Genomic DNA, 25,151 nt, shown 5'->3' on the forward strand with positions numbered 1-25,151 from the left:
TAATTGTACTACTAATACCTGTTGGTTTATTGAAAGGAACTGTTAATGTGTAATTGTTTGATCAATCTTACATGCCTATATCTGCTTATATGTGCAACAACTTTGAAGATAACATTATGTAACATAACAACCATTGTTAATATCCTATCACCATGTTTTAAAATTCTGTATCATTTTTATTGTTCTCTATGTTGTTCTGTTTATGAATTTGTTTTTGTTATTTGGTTTTTTCTTTTCTCTTTAAAATGAAAAACAAAATTTATATGTATATACAAGGATAGCTAGGATAGGTGTATTGCTGATGTCTGTGGTTTATTAAAAGGAACAGTCAATGCTTAAAATTTTCATTTTTCTTGACCAATTTTGCATGCTTGGATCTGGTAATCAGACTGTCTGATCTGAAAACAACAACATGCAATACAAGAACCATTGTTGAACTCCTACCATCTTGTATGGTGAAGCTCTGCATCATTTCCAATGGTTTTTTTATTACTTGTTACTGTTTTTGTTTGATCAGTCTTATATTCTTACATCTGGTGGACTGAGCAACTTCATTGAGCATAACAGTACGTAATGTACCAACCATTGTTAACTCCTATCATTTTGTTTTGAGGTCATGTATCATTTTTGTTGTTTTTATGTTGTTTTGATTTTGTCTTCATTGTTGTTTTGTTAGTTTTTTAAATTTTTAAAATAAAAAAAGAAGTAACAAATCTGGGTGGATAATTTTTAAGGCTAATTCTGCTAGTATTTTTTAAACATTTATGTAGTTTTACTTGGTGATACATGTGAATATATACAAAGAATATATACTGATAACTGGCACATAAAGCAGATTTTCTTTGCATTTTTATTTCACAATCTCCTCTCTCTATAATTTTCACAGTCTAAATAAAATTACCTATTTCTATCTCCCTGGTCATGCAGAGTATCTCCTTTTGATGATCGATAAGTAAGCCAAGTCGTTACTAAGTTTTGATTACCTAAAATGTCTCTGTCTACTGAGCCAAAGATTTATTCACTCAGTTTTACATTTGCAAAGAAGAAATACTCATGCTTTTGAAGGTGCAGAGGAACATTGAAGCTGCCATGGTAACGCAGAGAGCAAAGCTTAAGAATCAGTCTGGAAAGATGATAATTTATTGAAGTTAAATCACTAAAGGTGAAAATTACAGGAGGTGTACAAAGGGTAGACACAACCATTCAGTAATACAATCATAGTGTGTACTAAAAGGGAATCTCATTAAACTCAGTTAACCCCACGAAATGCACTCCCATCTAATTCCTATTTCCACAGCCATTACCCTCGGGCTTTTTTCAGTTACTGGGCCTCCTCACCGCCTCACCTCCCCCACCCAGTGCCCTACCCTCCACCCCTGGGGATCATCCCAGTGCCTCGCGCATGCTGGACAAGTGCTGCATCCCCAGCCCATTCTGGTTGCTTTTTAACCATCACCAAGCCAGCTACATTAGGAGTAGAAGGCAACACTGAAATATAATACAGGTCAACTAAAAGGGACAACTAACGAGAGGAATTTTGTTATAAACCCAGACTCTTTCTTTACTTCCAAAATGTGATGTTGTAAATGCTGCAGTTTGTCTCCTGGTACTTGTTCTTTTATTTTGTACTAATGGTACTTCCAGGTTTTAGTTGTACAAATGATGTTAGAAGTCAAAACCACACTTTTCAGCCTTTCTTGGGTTTGATGACTCCATATGATCATGTTCTGGTGAGTGAGCTATAAGGGAAGTTTCTCTGCTGGCTTCTCTAATATTCCTTACGAATGAACTGGGGCACAATATATAGCCATGCTGCCATATCTACCCTACTTCACCCCCACCTCTGGCTTTATATGAAATAAACACTCTAGAGCTCTGCGACACATAGTGCCCAAGCTAAAAAATAATGTTGTAATTCAAAGTATAAGAGTAACTTTTCAAAAAGGTTTACATAAAATGCAGAGTTCTATTAGTTGAGCCATAAGCTGAATTGCCATCCCACAATCTGTCCTTGATGTCTCAACTGGGCACACAATCTCGTGCTAGGACATTATAGGTCTGACTTCTACCTTAGTTTCTATTAACTTTTGGAGACTTTATGTAGAGCAACATAATAGCTAAGACTAATGCTCCACAGCAACCAAAACATTTCTAAATAATTCTAATCAAGACTTAATCTCCATACTTCAGGAAATGTCTCTTGTCCTATAATAGGAAAATGATATTACATGCGAACAAATTACCCTTGAGGGACTGCTTCTCCTGGATATACAGGTAGCCTCGGGTCGGGGCATAAAAATGTGACCGATATTTCATTGATTAAATAGCTTCAATTCAGTATCCTTTTGTTAGCTGTGGATTTCTCAAAGGGAGTAAGTATTCAAAAGATGAAGGAATTTTCCACCACTTCTATATCAGTTTGGAACTGTCCAATGCTTAGTGTGGGACACTGTTTTCCATTTCCTTCATATATCTGAAATCTTCACTGTCTATATTGATTTCCTTTATTCGCCCAAGAAATATGAGAAAAACCAAACAATCCCCAATCAGTTAAAAGCTCTCTCCTCACACCCTCCTCTTGTTATGTCTCAGGCTGACAGAAAAGGGAATCTTCCTGCAATATTTCAGGACATTCTCTTTTCTCCTAATTTCTTGTTCTTGTGTAGGAAAGACAGCTTCCTAACTTAATGTTGCTAGTCTAACTACACAACAAATCACACCTTGTTCACTGGCCTGCAATGAATCAAGATGTTTTCTTATTTCCCCTCAGAGGAAACCATCTTGTTTCCTGCCTTATAGCCACTAACTATGGTATTTTGTCATTTTTAGTTCACAAACTACTTTGTTTATTTCTAAGTATTTAAAAAACTCACTTTCCTTACATAACATTAGTTTGTTTTCTTATTTCCCTATGCACCATATGTAATCATTAGGAATCACAGTGAAATCGTTAAGAATTACAGTTTGCTTTTGGTTTACTAGCCTGTGTGCGTGTGCGTGTACGTGCACACACATATGTGTGTGTGCGCGTGCGTGTGTGTCTCTAGGAAGAGTTTTCATGGCCTTCTTTTCACTAAAACAATCTATTTTCTATATGTGGGTACTCAAAATTTTCCAGCGAAAAACAAGTTTTACTAAGTTAGCTGATTATTTTGACCTGCTATCTCTGATAACTATTTCAAATAAGTCAGGAAAATGTGATATATAGGAAATAGGATATAGGAAAATATACCTAGTGGTATATTGATCAAATAACTGGTAAATTATGATTAATATTGGGAGCAAGAAAAATATTGCTCTTCTTTAATTTACCTCTAGGTAGTAGGATAAAGCATGTCACCAGAAACAGAAAGTAATCATAGATCCACAAATAGAAATACTGAGCACAGATATTTCTTGGCATTTATTTGTGAAGACAACTTCAGTTTGTTGGAATGATAACTGTGCAAAGACCATGAAAAATTTAGTAAGGAAAATTTTTAGTAAAAGGTAAGTTTTGAATAAGGCAATAGACATGCTTAATGCTATCTCTTGATTGACAATGACATTAAGATTTAACAGGATCAAGAATCCATCTCAAAAATAAAAGAGAGAAACAGAAAGAGAAAAAAGAAAGGGCAGAAGAAGAGCGAGACAGAGACTTCCCAGATGGCCAGTCTACCAGGAAAGTCAAGGAGGAAGACAGGACCCAGGATGTGGAGGTAGTCAAAAAGCAACATGTAAGACACGAACGGATCAAGGTCTCAGATTTGCAGCTCTGGTGTGTAATTCCAGCTAAAGGCAGGCTCCATAACCTCAGGTTTAAATGAAATCACAAAAGAGTTGGTTTAGCCACAATTCTAATTGAACTGTTTATCACACATATTTCAATGCATATTTTTATTTTAGTGGTTTTTAACCTTATTCTGTTTTTGTCATTTACTTCAAGTCCTAACTCAGATGACACATTATGCATGAGAGTTCTCTTGTTTCTTTATATAAATGATGCAAATTCCCTTCTCTGGAAATAAATAGCTCTCACCTCATTACTTCAGTACAGTAAAGAGACAATTCGTAGCAGGAAGGACATTTGCAAATTATATGTATGACAAAGAAAATGAATGCAGGATAGTTAAAGAACTTGAAAATCAGTAGTAAAAAGAAAATTAACCCAGTTTAAAAGTTGGCAAAGGTTTGAATAAACATTTCTCCTAAAAGACATACAAATGCCAGTGAGCACATAAAAGAAGTTCAACATCGTTAGTCATTACAGAAACCAAGCCAAAATGACTACATGGCCACGAGGACAGCTACAATCAGAATGACAGTAACAAGTCTGGGGGAGGACACGGAGAAATTAAAACATTGCTGGTAGGAATGGCAAGCAGCACAGCTATTGTACTTTGGAAGGCAGCTGTGCAGTTCCTCAGAAAGTTAAGCACAGTTGCCAAACATGGTCAACAATACCACCCCAATACCCAAGAGAAATGAAAACCATGTCTGCACACACCTGTGCATGAGCATACCACATGGGCTTTTGGGGGCTGTGAAAATGTTATCAAATAGCGGCGATGAGTGTGCAGCTATGTGAATAAATTAATAACCACTGAACTGGAAAATTTTTAAAAGCTGAAAAATATATGTAAAAACTTGTTATCTCTGAAACTAACATTCATTCTCAGAAGGAATTGAAAGAAATAAATCATCTGTTAGATATCATGTCATCCTAAGTAGAAATGAAAGAAAATCACCCCAATTTCCCCTGCCTTCTTTCCCAAGCTCTGTTCTTCCTGAGGTTACAGTGGGAAAGGGGAAGCTTGTCCCTGCCCACATGGGTGATAAAGCTTATAATAAACTCTGGTTATATCCAGGTGTGCACTGGTGCATGAAAGTTCAGGATAATTACTATGAGCAGGTCATGATAACCACAAAAACTGATAAGAAAGAGAATAGGAAAAGTACTTACTAGCTGTTATTATGCAACATATCAGCCCACAAAACACCACTCCAAATTTTCTCAGAGTAGCTTGCCCAAAACCAGTCAAAACCATTCAAAGGGCATCCCTCTTGCTCTGATGATCCCTACAGCTAGATGCCTTGAACTAGACTTGAGAATATGCCCTGAGTTCTAGCTTGAGGTTATAAGAGACCTCTCACCTTGCTCCTTAGCTCTGTAGAGCTGACATTACAGAAAGTGACCAGCTCTATGCTGCCTTCTTTAATATCTCAAATAACCAATGGCTTCATAGGGAAACATGGGGAACAGTCATGGGCAGCCAGAGACCAGAAGGCCACTAAATGTGGAGCTGAAGCCAGTGGACTGATACCACTATCTAACCCTCTTGCCAGCTGACCTGACCCATCACCTGTCCTACTGCTAATGCCATGCCTACTCCCTGAGCAACCAACTAGAATGCGTACCAGCCCACCTGCTGTTTGCTTCCGATGCTGCAACATACACAGGTGTGGAGCTCAGACTTTTTCCTCATCTCATTCTTTGGAGATTTAGGGCAAGGATGGGTAATTTTGTCCTGCATTTCACAGCTTTGGAACTAGGGTAAGCAGCCTGACTTGTGACAGCCAATCTTGACTTTGCTCCCTTTGGGCCACTTACGTTAATAAACTTTGGAGAATCAAGTCCTTCTTCTGTAAAATTATAATAATATATAATTTAGTAAGTTGAAATAAATGAAGACAACTACTACAGAGCATACAAGACAGTGCTGGCTCACAATCTACTTCAAATAAATGTTGCCATTATTATTGTTGTTCTCCTATTCTTTTGTTTCTTGTTTTTACTAGTTCTGAGAGTTGAACCCAGCACCTTAACACAAGTATATTCCCACCCCTTTATTCTCACTTTTTCTTTGGGACAGGGTATCACTGTGTTTCCAAGTTGACTACCCTGGGCTTGAACTTTCAGTTCTCCTGCCTCAGCCTCCCTGAGCACTGGGATTACAAGCATGCATAACTATCCCAGGTACGTGGGTTTATTTTTAACAGTGTATTCCCATAAAAGGAGGCAAGCCAGTTCACTAAAAATCAGTTCTTGAAAAAAGCAGTTTGCAGATACATGCTGTACTTTTAACAGTCCTAAAAATGTTTGCTTAATGATATGTAATCAAATATATTCTGTTTTATATTGGCCAACCTAAGCCTGATTGGCTACCTAATAAAAAAATCCTAATAGTATAATTAAATGGCAGCTATATTAGTCAATGTTTTTGCTGTGGGGGCGAAGTATCCGACATAAAAATTTAAAGGAGAAAACCTTTATTTTGGCTCACAATTTCAGAGGTTTCAGCCCGTGCTCAACTGCCACTAAGGCAGAAACAGCAAGGTAGAAGAGCATGGTAGGTGGAAGCTGCTCAACCCGGGGCAGCCGGGAGGCAGACAGAAAGTGAAAGGACCAGAGAAAGAGAGGCAACCCTCAAGGCACAGCTCCAGCGACAGACCTCCCCAGCGGACCCCTGACGCTGTCTCCTAATAGCACAGTTGGTTTATGAATTCATCAGTGGATTAATGAGCATAGCACTTCCAAGACCCGACCGTGTTTCAAAAGCCCCAACTCTAAATACTTGAGACATTTGTGGAGCACTTTTTTATTCAAATAACAACTTAGCAAATCATAAATTCACTATGTCCATTATAAATACTTTTTCCATCAAAAATTTGGCATTCAGTATGTGACTTTTGATTTTTCCAGATGATTTATGATGCAATTATTCTTTCTAAAATTTAAAATTTAAGCACATTTAGCTAGCGTTTCACCAATGCCTCAAATTACATGTTAGCCTTAATTTACATTTTGAGCAAATCATTTTTAATTTAAAATGTAAAACAAAATTCAAATTTTAATTAAGGTTCATTTACAATTAAAATTAAATTGAATTCTCATTAAGTTAAAATTTAAAATTTAATTTTAAAAGCATCTGTTATAAACCAAGAATTAACCAAGAATCCTATCAAAGATGAAATGCTGGCATTTTGGTTTCTAACATGAAACTCAGAAACTGAGAAGTGGGCAGCAGTTTGCAGAAAGTTTCAGTATATAAAACTGGACAAGAATTGAGGGTATTCAGAAGGAAATACTTTAATAGATTAGAGTTTTGTACCTTGAACTATCTTGATTTTACCTGTGGTCAATGTTAAATTGTAAAAGAATGCTTAAAAGACTACTTATAAATCTGCAAAATATTAAAATGTACATATTAAACTGTGTTAGCCGATGGAAACCAAGTTTAAATTTTTGAAACAAAAATTAGTATAAACCGCAAGTTTTACATTCAAAATGCTAAGTATTAACTGTGTTCAGAAAAACTAAGTTTAATCATCAAACTATATTTGGACATTTTTCTAAAAGTTGGGCCATTTCCTTAAAAACTATTAATTCTCAGCATAGTCATCAAGGCTCTCTACAAGGGAAGGAACAAGGAACGTTGTACTTTCTGCATGAGTTGGAGATGAGTTGCACCCCCCTCCATTTCAAGGGGATACCTAAGAGGTTCTTGATAGAATAACAAGAGGCCCTCATTCCAACCAAGACTACCCAGACCCTGGTTGGCTGCAGGAAGTTGTACCTCCGCTTCCCTAGCCACTCTAAAAGAGCGAGTTTTGGAGCACTGCAGCACTGTCTGTAAGGTCTGATTTTGAAGAATTCCACAACTACTTCCAGGAAGCAGAAGAACAAGTCTACATCAAACTTCCTTCAGTCATTACTGCCCTGCTCTTAGGCCGGCATTAATACAAGAATTAATTCATCAAATGACCAAACTGGCAAACTAAATTTACTAATTTACAAAAACATAGTAAATGCTTTTCATAGCGTTCAAAGCAATGGATTAAGAACATTTATGATAAGCGTCCAAACACAGGTACTCCTGACTACACTTCTCTGTATGTGGCACCATGCTCTTCCAGTGACAGGGGTCTCGTGGTGAGCAGGCCTGGACCGCAGATCCCACAGAAAGAAGTGAAAGGCATACTCTGAAATCCTGGAGTCCTGGTCAAGGGACATATAAAGGAGAATGCAGAGTGGTTTGGACAGAAGAAGCCAGGAAGATAAGGAGGTATAAAGTAGGGAGTCAAGATGAAATGCTAAAAAAAGTCAGAGAAAGGGAATGGAATTACAGTTTGCCCAGGCAAATTCCAGAGACCAGGTGAACAAGTATCCACTATGGGGTTTGTTACAGGGGCTTGGGCTGATTTAAAGGTGGAAGAGTAAAATTAATAAACTCATTCCTGTGACCCAACAGTAAGATTCCCTCCATTCATGCATTAATCTGTTGGGCAGCCCCACTGGGGTTCCATTTCCCCTTAGTGGGTGCCATGGATGTTCATCTAGACAAAGAGAACAGAAAGAAGTGTGGGCTTTGGAACCTGGAATCAGAATGTGTTGGGACTCTCTGAAGTCACTTATTGTCTGAGACTTTGCAAAATTTACTTAACTTCCCTGATGGTAAGCACCTGAAATAAGGAAATAATTATGTCCACTCCGTAGAGTGTAGGTGACGAGACATTCAAAGCACTAGAAACAATGGTAGCAACCTCTCTTCCTATAAAAACTGTCCGCACAGAGGGCTTTACTTCTTCACATTGATACATCTGGCCCTCACATTCTTTTTCAAGAAGTCTGATCATCTCAAAACAATAAGTGCTACCTTGGAGTTAAGTTATACACAGTCGTGCATGATTGAGTGCTCAGGCTTTGCTGCTCACCTGAACCCTTTGTACTTGGATATCTCTCTACTGACTTTCGTACTGATGCACAGATAAAAATTAAACTTGCTTCATTTATTAGAAAAAAATTCCCTTACTTATTTTGATGACTTCTTAAAAACTACCTCATGGTTTACTTCTCATAATTGCTTCTTTTTTACTGAACTTCTGTGAAATATTATTAGTAGCAATGGCAAATTCTTATCTGGTAGGATGTGAAAAGTAACCACCAAAGGGCCCAGTCAGCTACTCTCTGCTAAGGCCACTGTAGAGATCAGATCTTTTGGTAACAATATTGTGAATTTAGTAACTAGTCCTGCAGGAGTTTATGAAGAATCATTCTCTGAAAATTCTCTGAAATTTATTCCCCTCGTATCTTTTCAGTTTTTTAATTAAGCACTTAACTATGATCTCTAGGCTATAAGTAGAGTCTCCATGAGAAAAGTCATCCATCCTGGGTTAATCAAGGCAATATTTCCCAATGTGACATCAATATCCCTATTTCTCCCATGTCCTAGGCAAACCGAATTAAGTAATATGTGCCAAAGTCTATGATCATGAAATTTCTCTCTACGGCTTTACACACACAAGCAAATTTTTCAATATTTAGCAATTCCAATGCAGTGAGTCCAAAAACTAGTAAAATTCTTGGAAATTTCTGCTTAGAGAATAAAAGGGTCAAAGTGTTTGTTCTTTTCAGAATACAGAGAACTTAGAAATGATTATTTTTGAGATTCCATGTTTAAACTGCTAAGAGAGAAGCCCTCATGTAGAGCAGAAGGAAAAATGCAAGAGCGAAGAGAGAGGGAACGGGAAGAGAAGGAGGGGGAGAGGGAAGGAGGAAGGGAGGGGGAAGAGGACAGAGGAAGAGGGAGAGGGAGAGGGAGAGGGAGCGGGGCTGGGAAAGGGAGAGAGAGAGAGTGCCAGGGAGCTAAAGAAGGATTAAGAGACAGGGCAGGGAAAACAAGGAACATGTTGCCAACATTCCCACTCATACTTCTCTGTCAAGTGTTCCTCTGTCCCAGCATTTCATGTTGCTCGTATCACGCTCTGTGGTGCAACATAGCCACTCGGCTGTTCAAAGTGCTCTTATTTTTCAGAGAAAAGAGAATGGCACCTTATTAACATCAATCTCTTAAGATTATTTCTATTTTACTGCTTTGCAGAATGGATTAGAAGTAGCTGGTTAGCATATGATGCCCTAAATACCATTTCCCCAAGGAGAAAATGAAGATAATTTTGCTCACCTAGTAACACTCATAACTGTCAACGGCTCCAATAGCTTGAGTTCAGAGGTGTGAGGTGATAGTAACTTGAACATTTAGAATCTTGACTTTTCTCTATTTTTTTTCCTTTTTTTACAGTGTGAATTAATGTAAATTCACATTGTAAAAATAAATTAATCTGTTAAAGTTCAATAGTTCTTATTGAATACTGATTGTACTTTATAAGTATTTAACACCCTTTACCCAATAACCCCAAAGTGCTTCCTTTTAGGCATCCCAACATAAGTGCATAACACTTTTCTATTAGCCTGGCAGAATACAGATATTTCCAAACTAAGAATATAAAGATGATAAATCTAAGGAATATTCTGTTATGCCACAGTATTTGGTTACTACTTCCCCCTTTGAACTTCCATATGGGCACCAAGCGGCCACTGGTAGAGGAAAAGCACATGGTTTCAGTCCAGGGACCGTTTACCAGCACTCATCCATAAAGCCCTCCCTAATCAGCATAGCCATGGGTTTTCCCACTCCTGTGCTCTCTCTATATGTATTATTTGCCATCCTGCCTGTTAATTGGATTAATGGCTACAGAAGAATTAGAGGACAAAACCTAGAGGCCAGGGACTATTTCAGCATACACTGTACAGAACTAAAAATATCTCCAGCTGTTATACTCACATTACCAAAAAACTGCATAAAACAACATCAGGATCTAGATAAATGCACATATTTAAGTACTGTCCCTTAGGTACCTTGCTTGGTTTCTAATGTGTGTTCGTTACTCTCCCTCTGTTCTATGTGTGGCTGCAGGAGGTCTGCTTCCAGGACTAACAAGGCGGCTTTGTTAGCATTATGTAGTGTCAGCAGAGACATACGGCTGTGCTCCAGGCTTTCACTGGGAAGCGGAGCTGGATGCTGTCAGGATTGGGTTATGTTTGCATGAGGCCACTTCTCAGCCTTGCTATTGGCCAGAGAGCAATTTTCTGCTGCCATGGAATGAGCCTGTGCCTTGCCGGCCAGCCAGTACCTGGTGTCAGAAGCTTCCTTTCCCCACCCAGCAGTCTCCATCACACCACTTTTATGCTCACGCACAGCAGGAGGCTGTGGCGCGTCAGCACATTCCTAGAGGAAACAAAGGTCTTGGTGGGTTTGTGTATATAGCTTGAGACCATCCCAGCCCGTAGTGCTTACACACAGTCAAGGAGCAAGGGAGAAAAAGAGCAAATTACCTTCACAGAACAGAGTAGAAAGGAAAGGAGTCACTGGGTTGCAAAGGTGATTAACAAAGTAGTCAGACATTTTGGAAGCTGATGCTTTTTGAAATGGAGAATTTCCAAATACAAAATGTTACTGACAGCAAGAGTAATTTCTTCATGAACCCCTGTGCCTGCTTGAGATGCCATGTTTCCAGGGTAACGCCCCAGGCATACTGAGAAACCGGAGCTTGCCAGAGGATGATTTAATAAATCCAGCCTCACTTCTCTACTTTCTCCAGACCTGGAATCAGGAAGTTCTGTGTCTTGTTTTGTTTTGATCCTTTACCAGACACAGAGGATGAACATTTGTTAGTGAGGCAACTGAGTCTTCCTTTTTTCTAAACCAGTAGAGATTGAATGCCATGCAGTGCAGATGCTGGTTAAGTAGAGGTTAAGTCATCTCTCAGCACTGGGTGTATTGCCTAAAATAACCCAGAGGAGGCCAATCTGGGCCCGAGAAAAGAATATTCCTTTTATAAGAAAGTGCTCACACCAAAAAAGGGTTTCTCTGATAGAGTCATTCCTTGGTCTCTTCAAAGGACTGGTTTCAGTCCCACTCCACCTCTGAAAAATCAAAATCCCCAGACACTCGAGAGACTTACATAAAATGGTATAGCATTTGCATATAATCTAGGCACACCCTCCTGTGCACATAAATAATCTCTCCATTGCTTATAAACCCTAATGCAATAATAAATGTGATATAAATAGCTGTTTTACCATATTATTCAGGGAGCAATGGCAAGAAAAACATCAGTACATGTTTAGTACACACACAATTTTTTCAAATCTGCTTAGTACATGGTTGGTGGAATCTAACAGTGTAGAACCCATAATACAAAGGATTGACTGTATAATATTGACTTTCCCCAAGTCCTAAATGCTAGCCTTTTCTAGTCAGAAAGGGGCAGGAGAGCAGGTGAAGTCCTAGAAACTCAGCAGCCGACTTGAAACGGCCTCTCCCGGCTTCCTTTTCCCCAGCTTTTCCCCCACCTCCTCCACTGTTCCCCCAGTGACTTCCGCATAAGACATACAGAACAGTTGAGTACAATATTGTTGTTACACTCAGAAAATATTTCAGGTAATTTCCAGCTACCTGTTTTACAAGACATTGATTTAGAAGCAAAGAACCAAGAGGCAAATGTCTGAATAATCTCAGGTTATTGAAACTGTTTCCATTGAAGTATTATGTAGCATGACACCAGGATTGTAGAATCAGCCTGAGTTTGATTCTACTCTATTATTAACTATTGACCTTCAGAAATCACAGAAACTTGTACTCTTAGCTGTCTTATATATAAAATAAGAATGTTTTGAGAAGAAATATTAAGACCTTATTTTCCTGGTGTCACCAAGCAGCTGTGGGCTCTTTTTGCTCAATTCAGATAGAATTCACTAGTTGGCTGTTGGGAGCTGCTGAAGTTGGAAAGTTATTACGCGTGCAGGACAATGACAGCCGGAGAACGCGGGAGCTCCACAAAGCACTTAATCGAGCTGTTGTAGCTTGTTGACTGATTGCTGAGCAGAGAGGCTGAAATTAATATCAGCCTCTCGAGGGTATAAAGTAAATGCTCTACTGTTCTTAGGCAGTTCCCCTTCTCCGCTCAGGAGAGGCAGGATCTGCTCCTGATCCCAGCTTTTTGTCTATTTTTTCCTTATTTTCACCGGCCTTCCTTCCTGGGGTACAACAAGAACCCAGTGGATCCTTACATTGGCAAAGTGCAGCTTGCTTTATACTAGCAGCTCCAGGCTTTGAGAGGCAGTGGCTCTTAGCCCTTAATGTTACACCTCTGATCTTTGAGCGCCCCTGCCTCTTAGCTGTTAGGGTTACAGGCTATTATGGCTCTTAGAGCCTCTCAGCCACCCCTTTCGACTTCCCAGCAACCCAGAGGGGTTTTCTGGAGTTCTCACAGCTTCCACTATCCCTCCAGGGCTCTCCACAGCTCACTGCAGGTCTCCACTGCTCTTAACTTTTTTGGTGCTCCCCCACTGTCTGGAGCTCTTCAGGGCTGATAGCGCTAGTGTTGCTAGCTCATTCCACTTTACTCAAGACAAGAATCGTGAGTAGGCAAAGGACTACATGAATGAGGCTTTTACTGGAGCCAGTACTGAGGAACACTGGAGTACATCACCAGTGGGGGTCCCTCCTAGACTGACTCAAGGAGTGTAAGGAAGCACTGCTTATACAGAGGAGGAGCGGTCTGGACATGGGCAGTTCCTTGCGTTTCACAGATCTACTTGTGGACTTTTGAAATAGTCATGGAAGAAGGAATGGTCATCTAGAGCACCTGCAGATCACAGTCATGTGGCACAGGTCCATGTTTGAAGCCGGCTGCAGTCAAGGCATCCCCTAGGACTGCTATTAGGCATCTAGTACAGGATCAGTTGTCATGGCAATGATCCACTGAACTTCAGGGAAGCAGGTGCTTGATCAACAGCTCCTTTGTTTCTACAAAAAAATGACAGGGTTGAAATCGCCGCTGTAGCCACTTTCAAAGAGTCTCCCAGACAAGCAGCTGTGATGATCATAGGTCATTTGGGGCTTGGGAACTTGGGGGATATTAGCAATGGGCACCAGCCCTCCCAGGTCTTTGGTCTATCGGTCTGGTTTTCCAGCCACTCTTAAGGAACACAGCCACAGGACCTGAAGCTGCCCAGGTTAGGGAAGGGGCACTGAAGCTATCAACCAACTCATGGGTCCTGTGAGGACTGCAAGTGCCACCATGGCCTAAAGGGCGGTCACCAGAGCCAGGTAACTTCGAGGAAGCGTCACCCAGACCACCCTTCAGCAGACAAGGGGGGAGGCATGAAACTATCAGGTCCCACCCTCACCTGCTGTCAAAGGGAAAAGGGAAGGGCGTCTTTTTTTTCTATTTCATCAACTCTTATTTGTTTAATAAATGCTAGTATCACTTCTTGGCCTTTTGGCTAAGATCAAGAGTAGTATAAATGCTAGTTATCATTAAATTCCAAACCTATAACACCTCTCCACCAGTGATATCATATTTAAGCATTAAAAAAATTTTGATAATAGCAAAATTCTTAAAATGTTCTGGAAAACTAAGATTGAAATGGAAGACATGAAAACTCTCAACAAAATTAAGGGATTGAATACCATATGACACTACCAGTATTTTCCCAGGGACAGGCTTTATACTTTGCAGTCCACATACAACCAGAAGTTGAGCAGAATTAATTAGGGTCAGACGCACAGATCATAAAATTTGCAGCCTTGACTTTTCATCTGAGTGTAGGAAAAATCATTGACCTTCTTACAAACCAAGCTGTTCCTATATATGAGACATAGTGAACATGTCTTTAAGTCCCAGAAAAAGATATTACAAAGTATTACTCTTGACTAATAAGCATTTTCTTCATCAAGGGTGCTATAGACTCCAAAAATGTATGTTTCAACCTTAACCCCCAGTATGTCACCATATAGCTTTATTTGGAATTAGAATCTTGACAGAAGCAATCAAGTTATAATAAAATCAGCAGAATCCGGCCCTACTCAAGTATGACTTGTGCACTTGCATAAAGGACAACCTGCCCCTTTACATAGGAGAAATCCAAATCCCCACTTGGATCTTGGATGTAGAGGTAGATACACACAAAGACAAAACATTGTGTGAGTATGAGGATAAGCACTGGAGTGACGAACCCACAAGCTAAGGGACATCAGAAAACTACCATGAGCTGGGAGAGGGGCCTGGAACAGGGTTTACCTGAGTCCTACTCTGCTGATACCCTGATCTCAGACTACTAGCCTGTAGAATTTCAAGACAATAAATACTGTACCTATTATTTAAGCCGATCAGTTTATAGCCCTTTGTTATGGAAGTTTTAGCAAATTAATAAGTTTATTCTATTTATTTACTTCTATTTATTTTCCTAAACTGTTCCAGCTGCTTCACTGGTAGCCCTTGACTTCTCTTGTTGCCACTTCATCATTGCTATTTTGTCTTCTCTCAGGTGTCCATTAGCTTTTTCTTCTGGTTGTTTTGTTTGCTCCAGTCTTTTGAAACTTTGGAATGATTAATCTGCACTCTTATTTTGTACTTTATTGGTGAAGACTGAAAATTAACTTAGACTAGAAAGCAAGTGTGGGTCCCAGGTTGCAGGAGCACAGCTCCCTGCTTCCGGGAGCACTGTGGAGGCACCAGCAACCACTGAGTGGCTCAACCTCGAATGTCTGCGGAGTCTGAAGTTAATTAGAATCAGTGTCCTTCCTACACTAGCCCTGAAATTTCACCATGATAATTCCAGCTGTTAACATGAGTCATCTAATTTTTTTTCTCCAGTTAGACTCTTCTAGAAGAGGTCTGCTGGGTTTTTGGCTCTCCAGTATCCAACAGTTCACTCAAATTGGTGACCAAATTCTCCTTTGGGAGAAGTCCCTAGCTCTAATATCTCTTTGGGGAAATCCCCCAATCCTGACTACCTATGCCCAGGAATGAAGAGGTTCCTATCTCTCTGGCCTGTTAGTATATTATAGTCAAAGAGTAGACAAGATATTAACTCATCCCACTAGGCCCCCTTCCAGGGCATTGAATTCTGAGCAAAGAATAAATCTTTTTTTGGATTCTGGAGTCTTTCTAAGGACCTGACTTTCTGCATCACAGCTCTTGCCACCAACCTTCTGAAGCTGCCAATAGCTGAGCTGCCTGCTAACTACTATTTCCCAAGATGGGTTTCCCAAGCCCTGGTATGTTTCCAATAAATTTTGTTTTATTTTCTCTTTCTGCCTTTCCTCCTCTCTCCCTTCTTCTCTTTTACTTTCTTTCCTTGTTTTTTTTTTTTTTTTTTTATCTCTCATTTGCTTAATGATAACCAGAGTTGTTTTTTGTGGTTTGCAACAAAGAAACCTGACAGATTCAAAGACTAATGCAGAGGGAATGCCATACTAGAGTTCAGCTTCACCTCCTATGAGCAGTGGGATACTTGGAAAATCTTAGCCACTTCAAGCCTATTTACCCATGCAGAATGTGAAGCTAATATTTGCTCTTGAAATGAAAAATCCTGACACTATTTAAATTTTAACAAAGTCTACTTGAACAAGAAAAAAAGTTTCTAGAATCAGACAGCATTCCAGAGACCAAAGATGTTCCAAAATTCAGCATCACATCCACCCGCTTACATGTGCAGGTTATATTTATAGCCAAATGACAGGAAGAGAGCTACAGAAACATCTTGATTGGCTGCAATTTATATTTGCCTTATATGGTCATATGTGGGCAAACTTCAACTTCTGATTGGCTAGAAGTTTAGCTGCTATGATTGGCTGAGACTCAGTTGATTGTTTTCAAGTTTATACACATATATTAGGTTAAAATTTATATATCAAACTAGGTTACAATTCATAGTATAGCAGCTGCTTTGGAACTCAAACTTTGTGACCCAATTACAGAGATAGGTTTAGGCCAAAATTATTCCAGTTAAACACTGCATTTTTTATTTACAAGACTTGTGAAAACATTGAGAAAGCTCTTTGTTGCTGTTAAATATGATGCAGATGTAATGGGATAATAATGATACTAGAGATGGTGATGATACTTCAGAGAGTCTCATAAGAAACGCAAGGAGAAGAAATATAAAGATGAGGTAGAAAAGAATACTTAATTTACTTTGAAAATTACATAATATATTTCTTCCTATTAGAATAAAATATTTGAAAATCATATTTTAATGCACAAAGAGACTCATTCCTCAAAGGACCCATCAAAAGATGCATTCAGCTCTTTGTAAATAACACCTAGTGAACTCCTTATTTTGTAAATGTATTTTGTTTCAGATTTTCTTAAGGAGAATAAAACCTGTATGCATTACAGCTAAATTCATGAGCCTGCCTACATCAGATTGTATGATAATAACCCAAAAGCGATGCCTATAGGATCTTTTCTGTTCAGACCTTAAAAGTTTGACTGCTTTTTAATAAACATTTTTATTGAGTTATAGTCTCATAAAGTTTCATTTTGTAGAATTACCATGAAGAGAACACCAAAAAATAGCAACTACATCAAGAAATTGAACATTACCTGGAAGCGTCAGAAAACATCCATGTGTCCCTCCCAAGCCATATCCCTTCCATCTCACAAAAGATAAAAACTTCCCTGAATTTTTATATCACTGAATAACATTTCCTAGTTTTTAATGTTTTATAAATTGAATTTTAAAACAACATGTCTTTTTGTATGTGGAGTTTTTTGTGACATTCACCCAAGTTGTTGAGTGTGGAAGCATTTCCTTCATTACTATGTTATTGCATTGTATAAATATATACCACAATTTGCTTATTCAGTGGCCACTTTACAGAAGTTTGAAATGTTTTCAGTTAAGGGCTCTTATAAGTGATGTTGTCTTGAAAATTTTTGAATATCTTTTGGCAAACGTATCTATTTCTGTTGGATAGTTGCCTAGGAATGCAACTGTCATAGAGTGTGAATATGCAAAATAAACTTTTTCAAAGAGATTGTGGATCATTAGCAATACACTGAGTCCTTGTCAACACTTAGAATTATCAGTTATTTAAAATTCCCATTCTGGTGGGGCTTAGTGTTAGTGCTACAGCAAGCAGAAATACCAAAACAACATCCAGGATATGGAGGCAGGTTTATTTAACATCGGACGGGCACTGACTAGGAATCAATTGTTCCTCAAAATGTCAGGCCTTGAAGGCCCAGGGAGGAAGGTTTTTACAGGGTCTACCAGGGGAGGTATGGAGGTAGAGTGCCTGACTCTCTTTGGTTAGGTCCTATAATGGGCATCATAGTGACCAGCTATGCATCACAGTGACCAGTGGTTTCTAGGAGACAGAAGCAACCTAAACTACAACAGGAATTATTACCCAGGCAACCAAGAAACTGAAGTATACTGGCTGGGGGGACCATTTTCTGTTACATTAGCTTCTTATGTTTGAATTTGCACTCCCCTAATTCTAGACACATACACATACAAAAAATCACATCATTATCCATTATTTTACACTCAAGTATCTAAAGGGGCAAGCTGCATCCTAAACAAGCTCAAAAAATTCCCTCTCAGAGTACATACATACATTTGAATCTTCACAGCTGCAGGAGACCAAGAGCACAACTAAGGAATTCTTCACACTATCCTTAAGCAGAATTTGATAGTTACAAAATAATTAAGTGCCTTAGCTTCGATATTAAATGTTCTCCTAAATTCCATGTGTTAAAGGTGTGTTCCACAGGATAATGCTTTTGGGGACTAGAGGAACCTTTAGGGGGAAAGGCCTAGTAACAGGTCTTTAGGTCATTGGGACCAGACTCTGAAGGGACTTTGTGACCTCAGCTCCTCCTCACTCTGCTTTGTGCCCAGGAGGTGGCTGCTCTTTGCCATGTGCTCCTCTCACAGTGTGCTCTGTCATCACATGCCTAAAGCAGTGAGGCCCACTGACCATGAACTGGAACTTCCAAAACTGTGAGCCAATCCACATAATCATTTTTTTCTTTATAAATTGATTGTCTCAAGTATTTTTTATAGTAGTGGAAAGCTGACTAAAGCATAAGTAATAAAATGTGCTGACTTGAAGTTTATATATATATTCTTATAATTGTGGGTTGTGGCTTCAGGACCATATGATGTCAAGAAAAAAATATCAAGTCATATAAGGGCAAATGTAAGTTTAGAGTAAGAAAAAAGAAAGGTTTAATTTTTCCTATTTAAAAAAGGTAAATGACTCCTTCTCTTTGCTTAGAAGATATATTTTTAGAAAATATCATTTCTCTGCCTCTTTGAAGTGTATGTAATTTTAAAAGGTAAATAAGACTCTTGCCAACTTTATTACCCAGGAGTGTTTCCTCAAAGACTGGGACATCAACTCTAACATGTCACCATGAGAAAAGAGAGCTCCTGTCTCTCCCAGAGTGTGGGAGGGTAGGAGCCCAACCTCAACTAGAGCTTGTTTCCAAGTTGCAACCCTATCTCCCATCATGAAGACATGAGAAATTTGCTTTTCCTTTGACTACAGTTAATGAGAAAACATTGATGTCTACCCCAGCATCCATGTGAGTTCAGAATCAAATGCATGTGATAAATGGGGCTATCTAGGCCTCTTACTTGCACATGAGTTGTTTGCCTTGGGAACATGTGTGGCATGGGCTGAATCTGCTTAGCTATCCAGAAAGGTGAGGTTCTTTCTGCCTCTGGATCTCTTTGTCAGAATATTTACAATGTGTACCACATTTTGGTTTGTGTTTATGCAATAATAAATCTGTTTTCTTTCTCTTCTATCTTTCAGAGTTAGCCAAAATTTTGATTTCTATTCTGGGCAGCTGTGTGTCAGGTTAAACAGAATAATTCTATTACTAAGTAAAAGGTCAAAACTAGGTTATAGGGGACAACTAGTGGTCAGTGCCACACACACCCCACCACATTTATGTGGTTGGTAAACATGAGAACATTCTTTCTATGTTTTCACTCACATCATCAATAAAAAAATTTTAAGAAAATCAGGCATGGGCACATTCAAGAAGCAAAATCTCCACTTATTTCCAACACTGAAAAATGCTTTAACTGTATTCTTCATTCAACAAAAATCCCCTAACTATAGTAAGGTTAGGGTGAAGAGTGAGACAGGGTTGGAAATGTTAGAGCTTGCACTATGTCCTCCATAATTGATCAGAAAGAAAACAAGAGAGATTGTGGCCCCTAGTATAAGCATAATCTTCCCTCCTGCTTTCCCTTTTCCCTTCCTTTTTCCTTCTTTCCTTCCTTCCTTCCTTCTTTTGTTCTTTCTTTTTTTTTTCTTTTTTTCAGTACAGAGGATTAAACACTGGGCTTCCTGCATGCTGAGTAAATGATCTCCACTGAGATTTGTCCCCACCCCTTTTACTTATATTTTCAGATAGTCTTCGCTAAACTGCCCAGGATAGCCTTGAATTTAGGATTGTCCTGCTTCAGTCTCCTAAGTAGCTGGGATTATAGATGTGCGCCACCATGCCAGGTTGACCTTTATTTTTATTATCATTATTTTTATTTTTTGTTTGTTTGGTTTTTGGTTTTTCTCCGGTACCGGGAACCGAACTCACGACCTTGCGCTTGCCAGGCAGCCGCTTTGCCACTGAGCTAAATCCCCAGCCCCCTATCATTATTTTTATTATCATTCTTTTCTCTTTAATATTTTGGCCTGTATGTCTTGCCTGATTTCTTTCTTCTAGATTAGGGTAAATAAAGCCAAACTGTTTCTAGCTTTTTATGTCCACATTTTCAGTTCCATATTTTAGGTTTATGATCCTTTATAAGGCAAGAATATTCTCAAGGCATGTGTAGAGTTCAAATTGAATAAAATACCACAGATTCTTCATAAAATTGAATAGAACAACACATTTCAAATTTTAGTATGCTCACAAACCACCCAGAGGAACTTACTAAAATGTAGATTCTGATTTAGTAGCTCTAAAAGAGAAAAAAGTGAAAGTAAAAGCAAAAAAATGTATGCTAGGAGATGTCCCAAAGTAAATACCATATCAGCTTAGCCGCATAGTGAGGAATTTAAATACAAAGCAAAGCAAGCGCATCCTGAAGAGAAGGCTTGGAGGTTAGAAATGAGTTACAGGTCTTGACCGAGTAGTGAAAACATTGCCCCAAGAGCCACAAGACCTGGCTTGTAAAGGGGCCCAAAAAGCCAGAAAGCCCTACTGGGTGAGGTATGGCACAGGACAGGGTCCGAGATGGTCCCTCCCAGTGAGCAGATAGAGACCTCAGCTAACACACACACACACACACACACACACACACACACACACACACGATGTAGCTAGAAGGTTCGCCCAACCTATGTCACAGAAAAGCATTTCAGGACATGTCAATGAGAGGCATAAGTGGATTTGTTAAGGAGAAAGAAGAGGCATAGGTAGGTTTAATATACAGAGTTAAAGAGGTACACACTCAGAAAAGAGAGTGTGGGCACGCAGAACAGAGGTAAGTTAAAGTCTGGGGCTTCGAGTGTTGGTGTGGTCTTGGGGGTGTCCACAAGAGAGATCATCTAGGATGTGAGTTCCTAGTGTCTATCAGGTTATCTGTTAGTGGATTTAGTTAGAATGCAAACCATTTTCATGTGTTTGAAGTTTAGAGATACAGTAGTCAATGAACAGTTCTTCTTCCGTGCGGATAATGATCTGTGGAATTTGTGAATCCACAGGATCAGAGGAAAATCAAATGTCCAAATTATTATATCTTTAAGATGCTTAGGAATTTCTGGAGTCAATCTCCTAGGAGGGAATACTTGGGTAATTTTGCATCCTAAACCTGCAGATTTTATAAAAGTACAATTTGAAAATAACAATTTTCCTTGTCTCCTTTCTGTCTTTATTTCTTCCATCCCACCTTAAGGTACATCTTCAAATACATAAAATCACTTTTAAGTAACAGTAGTATTCAGTTTCCAGTCTTAGAAAGTCACTACGAACACCGAATGAACCAATCTGTTTAACAGTGCTATATTAGTTTGCTAAGGCTAGGCCCCTGAAACAACAGACATTTCTTTTGTCACAGTTCTGCAAGCTAGAAACCAGGAATCCGAGTGTCAGGAGGACTGGCTGCCTTCTGTCCTCTCCCTCTGTCTTCATGTGGTCTACCCTCTGGGAGTTGTCAGTGTCCTAATCTCTTCTTCCAATGATACCACTCATGTTGGAGAACCCACCAGACTCACTTAATTTTTACCTTAAAGATTTTGTGTCCAAATACAGTTATATACTGGGTACTGGATGTTAGGACTTGAATACAAGGGTATATGTGTTGGGACTCAATTCAGCTCACAAGTGCTTTGAGGAATTCAGAGGCATATGAAGTACAATTGAATGTAATGCTATGTAGTTAAAAGAACACACTTTGGAATCAGAAAAATCTAAATGCAGAATACTCTAGCCTGCACCATTTTGCTCTCTGGGAGATCTTAGACATGTTGTATAACCCCTCTGAGACTCTGTCATTCATCTGTGAAAGTGTGTGTAAGAAATTAAAAACAGCCACAGTTCTTCGCAGCTCTTCCCAAGATGAGCTGGCTGGACAGCACTGTGATGGGCTTTGACCAAGACACTGCAGTGGAGGTGAACAGTGAGTTGTTAGGCTCAGGCTCAGGAAGCCATGTGGCTTCCACACTTGCCCTCCTGGGATGCTGCAGCCAGGAGATCTATTGTAATAAATCATGCATAATTTTTCCTATACACACACATGCACACACACACACACACACACACACACATACAAATTTGATACTTTACATTTTAACCAGCACTTCTGCACAGTAGCAAAAACCTCTGCAATTTGAGGTGTAATATAGCAAAACTAGCACAAATTTTGTTTTCCTCACAATTTTATAAGACTTATATTTACCATAACTCGTAGCAACTTCAGTGCATATGTGTGTGTGTGTGTGTGTGTGTGCGTGTGTATCCGTATTAAGAGCTTTCACCTTTTCACATAAAGAAAGCCCTCTTTACACCTTTTTTTTGGCATATCTGAATTTCATCACCAGTTATCCTATGGGGCCATTGTTAAGTAAAATAAAGGTTACTGAAACACAAACTCTGATAACACAGTGGTAGATCTGATAATCAAAACGGCTACTATGAGACCTTTGGATAGTTGGGTGATGTACTCAGTGTGGATGTGCTGGACAAAAGGATGGTTCATGTTCTGGATGGTATGGAGCAGGACAACTTGAATGGCACACACTTTAAAATTTATGAGTTGTTTCTTTCTGGAGTTTCCTCTTTAACATTTTCAGACCACAATTGACTGAGGGTAACTGAAACCGTAGGAAGTGAGATAGTAGATGGGGGAGATGTGTTACTGAAAACAAAACAATGGTTCCTACAATACATAACACAACTGATAGAGTATGTCATTTGAGGATAGGAAACTATAACTGTAACACACATCAACTAGGACCTGACATGTACTGTGTGCTCAGTAAAGATTAGGTGTAGTATTATTTTTAGTCAATTGTATATTTTAGAATTTGTAGACTTGAAAATTGAATGCATTTTATAAGAACAACATATAGAACTTGCACTTAAAAACAGGAGTTGCAAATAAGTTTACATTCAAATTTTAGTTTACCTAAAGATAACTAGTTTCTTTATAGAAAAACAATGAATTAAATAGTATAGCCCTTGTTTGTAAATAATGTGTTAGAGTCAAACCATGTTGAGTATTGTTTTTACATTATAAAATACTCCAAGACCTTCCTCAGTGACTTTTTCCTCCTTAAGCATAAATTCCCCTTCTTTATCACCAGAAAAACTCTCCCACTAATTCCCACTAAAAAAATTTGTCTGGCTACTTGATTAACTAAAACAACAGAGCATTCCTCCTGTTGCCTCATTCCTCCTGCTACTGATCAAACACTGGAGGTTCTATGTTAATGATAACAACACCCTGGTTTTGTGATGAAAGAGATGAAAGGCAAGCTGTGGTACATCTGACTTGATAAACTAATTTATCTCAGGAAAAGTTACTTTCACAAGAACCCTGTGATGTAGGTAGATAAGATATTTTCAGTTATGCTTATTTGCTTGCTAATTATTTTGACCTTAACTTCATTTTATATGTGAGAAAAATTACATTCAAAGACATTAAATACTTTTGATAGAATATCAGAGAGAGTGTAGTTAGCGTAATTCTCTATAGGCAAATGATATAAGTTGAGTATTCTTTTCACTGTTCCTCAGTAATTTTGAAGGACTCAAAAGCAGAGATAGTCACTTAACCAGACTCAGTGGGAAAATGTGCTCTGTGGGTAAAAACTATATTCCTGCAGGTGAAAAACTATTTTTTTTATTTATTTATTTTTATTTTAGAAATAAAAGGAGGAAAATACTAACAGACTGACAACATTTTACAAAATAGTATAGGATCAGTACAGACATTACAGAGTTACAAACAGAGTGGTAGGGAATTAACAATGCTTATTGTATTACATATTGATATCTTCAATGTAGTTTCTCATGAAAACACATATAGACATACAAAGCTAATCAACCAATGCCTCACTGACAGTTTCTTTCAGCAAGGAAATACAGGACAGTAGAATACCCGTGTTAACTATCCTGCATATACATATATACAAACTTTCTCCTTCTTTCCCTTCTCTTTTCCCATATCCCAGTTATCCCTTACCTATGAGTGCTTTCCTATCAATTCTCAATGTCTATCATATCTCCTAGATTAAATTAACTCTTTCAGGCTTTACACTAGAGAAACAATGCGGTGTTTGCACATGTATGTTTGATTTATTTCGCTTATGAGTATGGTCTCTAGTTGTGACCATTTGCCTATAAAAGCCTCGAGTTTATCTTTCTTTACAGCTGAGTAATATTCCATTATATAAAAGTACCACAATTGAAAAACTGTCTAGATATTACAATGGTTTATGGCTGTGCAAAGGTCACAGAGCAGGTGCAAGGCAGGTGAAACCTTGGGCACCCTCTGGGGCCTCGGTGGCTACCCACCACACCATAATGTGCTGCCCCAGGCTGGGCTGAACCCTGGACATTATCCATCATCAGGAAGCCGGGTGAGTCTGGGCTCTGCCTCTCTGACCAGCGTGCAAGGAAGGCGAAACCTCAGGTACCCTCCAGAGCCTCGGTTTCTACCTGCCACACCTATAGTGTGTCTTCCTGGGCTGGGCTGAGCTCCAGATCATCAGGAAGCCAGGTGAGTCTGGGCTCTGCCTCCCTGACCAGTGTGCAAGGCAGGCAAAGCCTCAGGCACCCTCTGGGGGCTCGGTGGTTACCCAGCACACACGTAGTATCTGGGCTTGGGCTGGGTTGCCACCACTCACCAGTACAGGAGCTACACTGAGCACTGGGGATCTTCAGGCTCTCACCCTGCCACTCACAAATAATGAGGACAGTGAGACTGCACTACAGGGAGTCTCTGGTTCTTCAAAAATGACAAAACAAAGGAGCAAAGTGCAATCTCAGACCTCCACACCACCAAAACA

The 25,151-nt window shown here is 39.1% G+C and overlaps 1 long non-coding RNA gene across 1 annotated transcript in view; it reads left to right on the plus strand.

Annotated features, from left to right (window-relative positions):
* Nucleotides 1-18,547: 18,547 nt before the first annotated feature.
* Nucleotides 18,548-25,151, plus strand: part of LOC106149384 — a 17,758-nt gene continuing 11,154 nt past the window's right edge. Inside the window, exons 1-2 of the long non-coding RNA XR_001235536.1 lie at nt 18,548-18,622; nt 18,994-19,209. This is a non-coding gene — a long non-coding RNA (uncharacterized LOC106149384). The remainder of the gene's footprint in view (nt 18,623-18,993; nt 19,210-25,151) is intronic.

The sequence above is a fragment of the Chinchilla lanigera genome, unplaced genomic scaffold, assembly GCF_000276665.1.
Source record: "Chinchilla lanigera isolate Chin_1 unplaced genomic scaffold, ChiLan1.0 scaffold00043, whole genome shotgun sequence".
In the NCBI taxonomy this organism is placed as follows: Eukaryota; Metazoa; Chordata; class Mammalia; order Rodentia; family Chinchillidae; genus Chinchilla; species Chinchilla lanigera.